At 32.1% G+C, this 10,109-nt stretch overlaps 1 non-coding gene across 1 annotated transcript; it reads left to right on the top strand.

The window, feature by feature from the left end:
• The first annotated feature begins 2,186 nt into the window (after window positions 1-2,186).
• On the top strand, window positions 2,187-2,258 carry TRNAT-GGU. Its single transcript has one exon. It is a non-coding gene; the product is annotated as a tRNA-Thr (tRNA).
• The last annotated feature ends 7,851 nt before the right edge of the window (window positions 2,259-10,109 follow it).

The following is a 10,109-nucleotide window of genomic DNA, read 5'->3' as shown; positions in this document are numbered from 1 at the left end:
CGTTTCTGTCCGCTGTTCCAGTTTGCGAGTCTGGTTCTAGAGCTGCTGTGCTCTTTGGTTCAGTGTCAAAGTCTCGTAAGAACCCATTTCCAGGTAGGGAAGCTATGGCTTACTCCTATATTCAATTTTTCCATGTTGTTTGGCTGTTATATTCATGGTTATGTGGTTTATGTGATGATATGTTAACTGTGAACGTATGAGTGTGTTGTTTTGGACTGGTGTGGGTGGTTGTTGCAGGAAAACAGTGGCAAGACCTGATAATCTCGCCCAAGCGAGCCAGTCTCGCCTAGGCAAGATGGACAGGGACTCGCCCAGACCTTTTGTACACGATAGGTCACTCAGGCGACCAACTCAGTTTTTGAGCGAGCGAACGTCTTGCCCAAGCGAGAGGGGTCTCGCCTAGGCGAGATCCTGTGTGAGCAATTGTTTCCTTTTTTGGGCCCTCGCCTAGGCGAAGGGGGCTCGCCTGAGCGAGAGCCTCTTGCCTGAGCGAGACCCTTCAGCCTGAGTGAAGGGCTGGGCGAGGTAGTGTGATTGTGTGGTTGTTTCTGAAATCTTGAAATGGTTTATACTTGCTTTTATGTTGATTATTGTGTTAAATGCATGGGACGAATGAATATGCATGAGTGATGTGATTCATGAATTGTAAATGATGGTTTTGGGCGTGAACCTTCGCATGTGAAATGAATGAGGTGGTTGGTATTAAAATGACACGACATTAGCATGAGATGAGATTCCACTATGTTGGTTGAGAATGATGAGCTGATATGGATTCACTGGAAAAATGAAAGAGATGGTTTATGAGGAACTAGTATGCGATATGTATGTATAAATCTGTATGATGGATCTGTCTGGATTGGTTAAGCATGTTTAGTCCGTGTCAGTGCGTAATTCCTTGGAGTCTCTAGGTGAGACTTTCAGGGTCGCACTTCAATGGTCGGGACGTAATTCCATGGCCCTGTTAGTGGGTGTCCATGGTGGTGCCCCATCTGTATCACTAGGTAAGGATTCAAGGTAAGGTTGTATCCTGACACTTTAAGGAGTCAGTTAGTCTCACCTAGAGCGGACTGACTCCTGTGTGGTGAGAGTAGCAGGAGGCCTGAAATTCATTAAGGGTTAACCTTGTGGTGAGGGAAATTGATTCATTGTAACACTTGTAACACATAGCTCGGGAGTGAGCAGCTCGGGGGTGAGCAGAGGTATCCACCACAAGTGCAAGCATCTGCTGAATCCGACCAGGTTATATGTATCCGGATGAGTTGAGTTGTGTCTTAGTGTATTGCCTGAGAAGTCATAACATGCTTGGTCGATATGTGTATATGGTATGGTGAATATATATTTGATCGTATGGATGAAAACTTTTATGCTCTAGCTTACCCTACTTTTATTGTTGTGTGTTCTACTATGTGGTACTCTCTTTTGCGATGATCATCAACTTGTTGGTGTGAGCAGATGCGAGGAACACCCATGGGCAACATGGAGGTGATGGTTCTAGTCCGCGTGGATTGGACTTTAGTTTCTTTGTGGGCTTTTCTTTAGGGCTATGACCCATGTACTTGCTTGTCCTTGGATTTATATACATTTTGTAAACTGGTTATCCTGTTTTCTGTTGGCATCGTGGTGTGTCTAGTTTTGTAGGGATGATGTTAAGGATCCCAGGACTGCGCTGTTGTACTATTCTTGTGTAGTGTTTCTTTTAATTACGCTTTTTAATTAAGTGGGACATTACAATCCTCTTATTAAAGGTAAGTTAAAGGTAAAGGGAGAATGAGGTTAACCCCTTCTTTTATTAATCGTAATAAACTTATCTTTATTTTATTAAATTTTTATTTATTTTGAATTATATAATTTTTTATTTACTTTCATTTATTTTATTTTCAATCATTATCATCTTTATTTTCTTTGATTGTTTTTTCTTATATTTTATTTTGTATTATTTTAGATATTATTCTTTTATAATTCGAAGAAATACATATAAAGTAATAAAGTAAATTAAAATTAAATATTTTTTTATTCAATAAACTTGAATAAAAGAAAGTTACTTATATGTTGTCTTATTATTATTTTAACTTGTTTTATATGTTTGGATAATGTATAAATTATTGGTCATGAAAAATGACATATATTGGTAACAAATATATGTACTAGTCATGCTAGTTCCTTATTTAGGAATTGAAAGAAAAAGGGCCCTTTTAACTCAGTGGTAGAGTAACGCCATGGTAAGGCGTAAGTCATCGGTTCAAATCCGATAAGGGGCTTTTTACTTTTTTTTTCAAAAGCAATAGTTTTTCTATTTGAAGGAAGAATAAAAAGATTCTTGATATTTTGAAAAAGTTTCTATTTGTAATAAAAAAGAAAAAGTGTAAAATTCAATAATGGAAAAATAAAAAAAAAGTAAGTGGACCTAACCCGTTGAATTATATTTATATCTACTCTTCTGATATTCAAATTTGATAAAGATTCAATTCGAACAAATTTTTTTTCTTTTTAAGACTTTTTTCGTTTAGACTCCCTAAGAATCTCTGAATATTTCCAATGAAATCTTCTTGTTCCTAAACTAAGAAAAAAGGTTATGCCTTTTCTTTACTCAAAAGGGCCTTAATACGAATTTCAAGTTCCACCAAACAACTTTTTTTAAAATTAAAATAAAACATTTTTTTCCATAAATTTCTATTATTTCTATAAGATTAGATAGAATCTTATAGAAAATAATAGAAAAATACATTAAATTATGTCTTCACATATCAAATAGTTTCTTTTCATATCGATGTGTACGATATTTTTCCAGCAATTCATATATATGAGACAAAAACTTTAATTTACAATTTTTTCTTTTTATTATAGTATTTATAAAAAAAATGAAATACTAAAGAAAAAACTGTAAATGAAATAGAAATTTAGAAAACCTATGATCCTACAGTAGTTTCCTAGATAAAATAGAAGTCAATTCACAACCAAACTTCAAGAATAAGTTTCTCTGATGAAAGGAGAGAAATATGTCTGAAGATCCGCTAGGTATAAGAAGTGAAACAGGGGAGCATTTGTTTCTTGAACAGTTCTGAAAAAAAAATTTCTATCGAATTTTGGAGTCAAAGCAGATTTTATGATTGATGACTTGGAAGATTTTTAAGAATAGATAAGGAATAACCACATCGAGTTCATGGATTTGCCCTAGATATCAATAGACCCATAAATGATTTTTTATTCGAAACCGATTAGAAAACAAGGGAAAGTATACTTATATATTCTATATATATATATATATATATATATATATATATAGAGAGAGAAAGAAATGAATAGAGATAAATGATAAAGGTCCGTACCATCTCTGAAAATGCTCTATGAGGTGTTGAGAAATGGTTGAAATAGTTGAATAGGAGGATCTCTATGACTATAGCTTTTGGTAAATTTACCAAAGATGAAAATGATTTATTTGATATTATGGATGACTGGTTGCGGAGGGACCGTTTCGTTTTTGTGGGTTGGTCTGGTCTATTACTCTTTCCTTGCGCCTATTTCGCGTTGGGGGGTTGGTTTACAGGTACGACCTTTGTAACTTCATGGTATACTCACGGCTTGGCAAGTTCTTATTTAGAAGGCTGCAACTTCTTAACTGCTGCAGTTTCCACTCCCGCTAATAGTTTAGCACACTCTTTGTTGTTATTGTGGGGTCCTGAAGCACAGGGAGATTTTACCCGTTGGTGTCAGTTAGGCGGTCTGTGGACTTTTGTTGCTCTCCACGGTGCTTTCGGATTAATAGGTTTCATGTTACGTCAATTTGAACTTGCTCGATCTGTTCAATTGCGACCTTATAATGCAACCGCATTCTCAGGTCCAATTGCTGTTTTTGTTTTTGTATTCCTTATTTATCCACTGGGTCAGTCTGGTTGGTTCTTTGCTCCAAGTTATGTGATCCTTAAAAATGTCATAGAGTATGTAAGTTGAGAAAGAGTCTTATGTTTGGTTGCAATAAGTTAAGACCAAACTAGTGTATAAGTATACGTGTTTGAAAAATCAAAATTTGGTACATTGCGGAATGAAAGGGAAGGACCATGATTAGGTATAAGAAAACATTTACCAAGAATGTGAATATCAGGATTGTTCATAATATCACCCTATACTAAGATATTTATAGGCACAACTGATAACTACCCAATACCTACTCAACATTATCAAGGTTAGGTAGTGAGTATATATATTTTTTGGGCTCATAAATGATTTATATTCTCAAGAAAAAAAGTAATTATGATTGTACCAATATTTTCAATGACAAATACTTAGTACTTAATCATTTTCAAAAGTAACTTTTTGATGTTCATAATAAATCATTAGAAGTGGAATATGGATCCATGTGTCTGATAAAATGAGATTGAGTCTTATAGTTGTAAGTCTAATCTTATGCCCTCATTGTTTGTATTATATGTTGAATTTACTAAGCTTGATATTTAAGTCTTAGAAAGACCTCATTCTTTTTTGTATATTTCTTTCATATTTATATGTTGTAACAGTAGGAAAAGAACCTAATAGAGTAAAAGTTGTTTGAAAAATTTTCAAAATAACTTCTTTAGAATGTTGACTCATAAAGATCTTATATTAATATTATTAAAAATATTAAATATATAAGTAGTTTGATATTCTAATGTTGAACCCTCAGTACTGTATAAAATATGTCTTTCTAGTATAGTATGAATAATTAAGAAGATGTAAAATGTTGACGTGGGTATTTCTATTGTTGGACTTAAGTATAAACTTTGCAATAACCATAAACTTTGCAATGAATAAATTAGTATGAATATTATTTTGGGTGTTAACGACCAAAAACTTTGCAATGACCACCTTTCCCACAGGGATGCTTTAAGCAAAGGGAATTACAATGTTTATCGTCATTTGTTCCTAGGTTGCAACTTCGTACCTGGTTGTCATAAGAACATTTCACATTTGTTTGTATATCTTTTATGTCCATCAATTCAGCTGTCATAAGAACATTTCACATTTGTATTCACTGAATCTTAAATGCTTAAAGCACAGACCAAATATTTGTTAGGTAACTGTCATTAATGTATACTTATACACTAGTGGGTGTTATGTGTAGATATTCACACAGGATTGCAAAATACTTTTGAAATTCCCAATTACTAGGTGTAATTGAGTTGACGCTAATCACATCGTAGATAACATATGACACTGAAAATTAGAAAAGGGAAATAGGATATTTAGGTTTTAAACATAAATTCATACACTAAGGTGAGGTCGGTAGTATTGGGTAAAGGTTTTTGAAAGATCATATCACTCTTATCACAAGCTTCCATTTCTAAAAACTCGACCACTACATCAGAACAAATGCTAAAGGACAACACAAAGCATTTTTCCAACTTGGTACTTAGGAAAAGCAAAGGTAAAGGTCACAACTTCTCCATGAACCTAAAAGTACTTTAGGTGATTAATGGGAGGAAACCTATTTCTGCTACCCCTTTTAAGGGGTTCTTTAGTGACCTTCGAAGAATCCCTAACTTTGAGTTTTATTATTTCACCTTTACGGCTAGGAACAAGGGAAAGAGGAGCAGAGTTTGGTTCCTTGGAAAATTCTCCTTGACTGATCAAGTCAGTATGACTCAAGTACACATCATATTCTATGGCAATAATCCCTTAGCCAAAAGGATGTTGTTCATCATAGGAAGAAGAAAAAAAACGAATACCGAAGGGCAAACCTCGAGCAAGAGCAATGACAAACTTTGAAGCTTGGATGAAGATGAGGGTAAAGTGAATCCAAGGTGGAAGATCAAAATAGGGTACAAAAATAGGACGATATGAAATGATTAATGAAATGATTGAAGATTTGAAGAGTAAGGTTAGGAAGAAGTTCAGCAGTTCTACATGGTGGGGAAATTGTAACCTTAGCAATGCATTTCTTGAAACAAAAATTGAAAATTAAATTTTTGAATCATTTGATGCCACGTGTCAATAAAACGATAAGAATAGATTCTTGTCAGAAGCTATAGAGGTTGTAATAACGCCTATCGACAACCCCTCGTTAACAAGTCAGAGACTAATTAAGTGTGAAAGGAGTATTCATGGCAGTCGATAAAGTGCCATGATATAATAAAATGGTTGTTCTTGTGCCCAATATGTTCTCAAACCGACTAAGAACTCGGTAATTAGTTTTGCATAACGTATAAACTCGTTCGTGTCATTATAGGATCCACTTGCAATTAGTCATTAAACTTCCAAGCTCTAGGGGCTTATGTACCTAGCCAGCTCGTTGTAATTAATTTTATATGTTAACTTAGGCCGAAATAGGCACATTATTTAAGATTCCAAATAAGAGATAAAAAATATATTTCAACCACCACCAAATAGGGAAAATATAGTATATATATGATATATGATTTTCAACCTGAAACATAATATACTAATTTACATATGTTGATACACACTTAATATTCATAAGCCTAACAATTATATGTCTACATAACACAAAGTTAGATCCATCTCATTATCACTTATACTCATTTTAATTATTCATAAGCTTCTTACTGCCTTGGGTGCCAAAGAGTCTTTATAGGTCGACTTTCCTTCCTTGGGATTTGGACATCATTCACAAGTCAACAATCGGGCAACCCACCTCCAAGACTACTCGGCCAAACTATTTTACATGTTGCTTGCATTTGGGGTTTAGAATTTGCATACATTTAGCACAAACAATGGCAAACTTGTTTTGGGTGTTTACGACCAAAAGCTTTGCAATGACCACCTTTCTCGCAGGGATGCTTTAGGCAAAGGGAATTACAACGTTTATCGTCATTTGTTCCTGGGTTGCAACTTCGTACCGGGTTGTCATAACAACATTTCACATTTGTTTGTATATCTTTTATGTCCATCAATTCAGCTAAATCCATCACTTCACTCTCTTTCATCGTTTTCTCGTACCTTGATTCTACTGCAACTGTGTTCACACAACAACATAATATTTGTTAAATTAACCTTGGATTCAGTAAATCTTAAATGTTTAATCCATCAAACGTATTTCTATTCACTGAATCCTAAATGCTTAAAGCATGGACCATATAGTTGTTAGGTAATTGTCGTTAATGTACACTATAAAATAGACATTAGAACCAAACTTTCTCAATTTCTCCAATCATAAAATTGAGTTTACCTGAGAACAAATTGATTACAACAATTGCAACAAGTAGCAAAAGACTTTTTGTTGGTGCAGCCATTTTCAATGTTTTTATGTTTAATTGCTTTTGTGAAATAAAAGGAGAATTGCAATATATACATATAGACGAGGAAAAAATTGGCCTTAATTAGTTAGCTGCTAAGAAAATTGGCAACTCAATAAAAACGTTAATGATTTGTAAAATACCTAAAAAAAGTTGATAAAGTGGTTCAATTTATAACTTACAAACAATAATAACAGTCACAAAAAAAAATAGGCATAAAGATTTAAAAAAAAAAAAAAACTTGATTGTCCAATCATTGTTTGCAATAACTGCATGAATCCAATTAAATAAAATACTACACAAGCTAAAAAAAGAAAATAAAACAAGAAGCATAACAAACTTCATGAAAAACATCTGTATAAGGACAACAAAAATAAATTAGTGACCATTAACCTAATTTTAAATTAATCAAACTCATTAAATGAATTTAGGTGTCTTAACTTAAGAAGTTGCATGTAGGTTTAAAAGAAAATTGATAAGTAAACTTTATGAAACTAATATAGGATACATGAATATATATTATCATCTCAATTATATATCCAAAGAATATGAGATCTCTAATATTGTTTTGAATATTATGTTTGGTTAACGTTAATAAAAGATACAACTTATAGGATCGATTTGAGCGAAGAGAAGTAAGTAATTTTAAAATTTTATATTTGTCCAATGAAAGGACCATCCTTGCCATATTTCACAATTAAGTTATCTCTTCATTCAATTTTTAAGAATTTGTTTCACAATTACTTTAATCCAAATTGACACAAATTCAACTAAATTTAAACTAATTAAATCAATTTTGAAACAAAGATGCATTAACATCAGCCAAGCTAACACTAAATTGCTTTAATTAAAAATTTAATTTAAAAATTATTTACAAATTATATAAGCTAAGTTGACGTACATACATATTCAGCACCCGACGCTACCAAATTGGTGTCCATGATTTTAGAATATTCATGGGATGCAAATCTGCCACTAACAACTATTTAACGTGGACTTTTTCTTGTTAGCACCAAATTTTGGCCAACGCTAAAAGTCTGTTTTCTTATACTCATAAATCACCATGATTTTGCATTCGTTTTACCTTTATCTTTTTAAGAGTCAATATCAGTAAAATCTCGTTTTCCATTTTAAAAGTTGTCAAACTCTATATGTATTTGCCTCCTTAAAATTTTCCCTTGATCATTCACTACAAAAAATCGTGTAACTTGTGACGTTTATTTTTGTATATTACGACGTTTTTAAACGTCGTTATTTACGCGCGCGGCGTTTTCTGAAAACGTCGTAATTCTTGCCATCACAAAATATAATATGGCGTTTTAAAGTGAAACGCCGCAACAAACGCCATTTTATAAGTTGTATAAAATGACGTTTTTAAGAAGTAATTAATGACAGTTAAAAATGACGTTATTTACTTACTGAAAAACAAATCCAATGAAAAGAACGACACTTATAAATGTCATAATTCACATTGTATTATTACATTTATAAATGTTCCTATTATAAATAATTCTTAAATAAAATATTTTATTATTTATTATTATCCACTTATATTTATAATTTTTTAATTCAATATAATATTTTTTTAATAATAACAATTTAAATTATATAAAAACCTGTAAAAATAAAATGAAAATATACAAAAGAAATGACAATTTTTTTTATTTCATTGATTGTTTAAAAATTACAAGTACCCACCAAGAATTCAAATATACAAACATAAAATAGATAATATTAAAAGATATTATCAAGTTATAATACATTTTTATACTTAAACCTAATCCTAAACTATTTTTTTCCTCCTATTTTGCTCCTCCATTTGATCATGCTTCATCATTGGGAGACGATACCTCACTTTGAACATCATCTGTCCACGGAATGAATAAATAATATAATTATTTGAATAATTTTAAAATAACAAAACAATTAGTTTAAGAAATTTTCTTAAGTAAATTATCTAGATTTTTTCTTAAGTAGAAAATCTAAATAAAAAGTGGCAAAGAAATATGACAGAGATTGATGCTTATCTATAAAACTGATAAATGATGCTTAGCATTGTTAAAAGAAACACGTGTATGTAGGTGATGGTACAACTATATGTTATAATATATTATTGAAAAATAGTTATATATTAGATGAAACTTTAGTCATGGATAAATTTTAGTAAATACTAGTGCGAAGAATGTGATGTCATATCTCAAATAATAATACTAATAAGAAAATAATAAACAATAGTAGCAATCAACAAAGGGTTGGATTTCCCCTACAGCAGATCTTAGCAGAGAATTCTTTGCATACTTTTCTAACCATTCCTGCAAATAATCAAGGAATGCTGAGTCTTGATTAATTAGCACATGTGAGGCAAACACATGAAGACGAATATAAACTTAATCTCAAGTCACATGTACCTCAATTTTATGATGGAAGATTGAACCAATCAAGAAAGGAAGTGATACTCCGATTGTTGTTGCAATAATAATTAGAAAGAATCTCAATCACATTCTTTATGTTAAACTAATTCTATAATTCCTTAAGGATGAAACCCTTTAGAATACATAGCTTCCAGTATGATGAAGCATGACATCAATTTGTTCACCATCCTCAATTTCCAACTGCAACAACAAAATTATAAGTTAAAACCAAAAACTGCAGAGTTAAGAACATGAACAGAAAAGAAGAAAACACAAACCTCATCAGGAGTATGTTCATAGCAACAAGCCAATAACAATTAAATGTCATTATCAAATACTAGAGAATCTCCTTAATATCTACTTCAATACCAAGTTCAATATTCATGTTTAAATACCTCAGTTGGGTGAATTTGGCATCGGAAGGTAGCTAGAGCATGAGATTGAGTCTGAGTATAGGTATAAGAACAAGAAA

This window comes from Vigna unguiculata, chromosome 3 (assembly GCF_004118075.2).
Source record: "Vigna unguiculata cultivar IT97K-499-35 chromosome 3, ASM411807v1, whole genome shotgun sequence".
Classification (NCBI taxonomy): domain Eukaryota; kingdom Viridiplantae; phylum Streptophyta; class Magnoliopsida; order Fabales; family Fabaceae; genus Vigna; species Vigna unguiculata.
This window is presented reverse-complemented; position numbering and strand designations above follow the sequence as displayed.